Below are 1,055 nucleotides of genomic sequence, written 5' to 3' on the forward strand. Positions count from 1 at the left end.
TTCTTTTGACTTTTCAGATCTGTAACCAATTGTGCTTAACCAACTAAGATTTGTTTTAACATCTCTTCCATGGTGCTCATTGACTGATTTGATTAGGTCTGCGGCTATAGGGTGTTCCATGGCTAATGTGGTGGCTGAGTTTGCCACTTTATGTTATAGACATTACCATAATTCAGCCTTTAAGCATTACCTACATACATCATAGATTCTATATTTGAAGCACACATGTCCACTAAATGACTACTATTTCTGCATACCTCACACCAACCTGCAGTTTATTGGATTGCATTGACTGTGGCTGCAGGTTGTGTTGCTCCCAACTTCATGCCGCTAAAATGAGTGTTGATTAAATTTTATAAGCTGAAACCTGTGCTGATAAGGCTGCAAAAGGGTCCACCTCTAGTATGCCCACAATTCTTTTTGTGGCACTTCTAGAATCTAAATGCCACTCTGGATATCCTTGTGCTATGTGGTTTAGTAATGTGTACAGCTCATCATAAGTCAATTCCAGTGCTTGACCACCTACGACTAAATCTAGCAAAATCTTTGTATTGTGATCAAGAGCTTCTACAAAAGTATGAGCGAGTAGCTCATTAGAATGTTGGTGGTGTGGACACTCTCGAAGAAGAGCCTTGAAGAATTCCCAAGCATGATAAAGATTTTCATCAGGCTTTTGTTTGAAGCTCACAATCTCACTGCAAAGTCTCGCAGTCTTTCCTGATGGAAAAAATCTGATGAGGAACTTTCTTGCTAAGTTGTCCCATGAAGTAATTGAATTGCCTGCTCTGTATTCAACCATCTTTTAGCTTTACCCAAAACTGAATAGGGAAACAGTGTCAGCCTCACATAATCTAAAGTCACCTCAGCAGGAGTGAATGTATGAGTCCATTTTTCTTCAGTTAAGCATCTCAAAAACCCTCTCTTATACTCTCAACCACAAGATTAAGATTTCCATCAAACTCATCTCTCAAAAGCAAGATTCAAGCCTTTTTTTCCAAGATAATCAAGAATTAAGTTTCCCAATCCAAGAACTCTCTAGCAAATTATTAAGGTTT

The 1,055-nt window shown here is 38.6% G+C and overlaps 1 non-coding gene across 1 annotated transcript; it reads left to right on the forward strand.

Annotated features, from left to right (window-relative positions):
• The first annotated feature begins 598 nt into the window (after positions 1 to 598).
• Positions 599 to 706, forward strand: LOC124888323. The gene has a single exon (XR_007046450.1). It is a non-coding gene; the product is annotated as a small nucleolar RNA R71 (small nucleolar RNA).
• The last annotated feature ends 349 nt before the right edge of the window (positions 707 to 1,055 follow it).

This window comes from Capsicum annuum, chromosome 10 (assembly GCF_002878395.1).
Source record: "Capsicum annuum cultivar UCD-10X-F1 chromosome 10, UCD10Xv1.1, whole genome shotgun sequence".
In the NCBI taxonomy this organism is placed as follows: domain Eukaryota; kingdom Viridiplantae; phylum Streptophyta; class Magnoliopsida; order Solanales; family Solanaceae; genus Capsicum; species Capsicum annuum.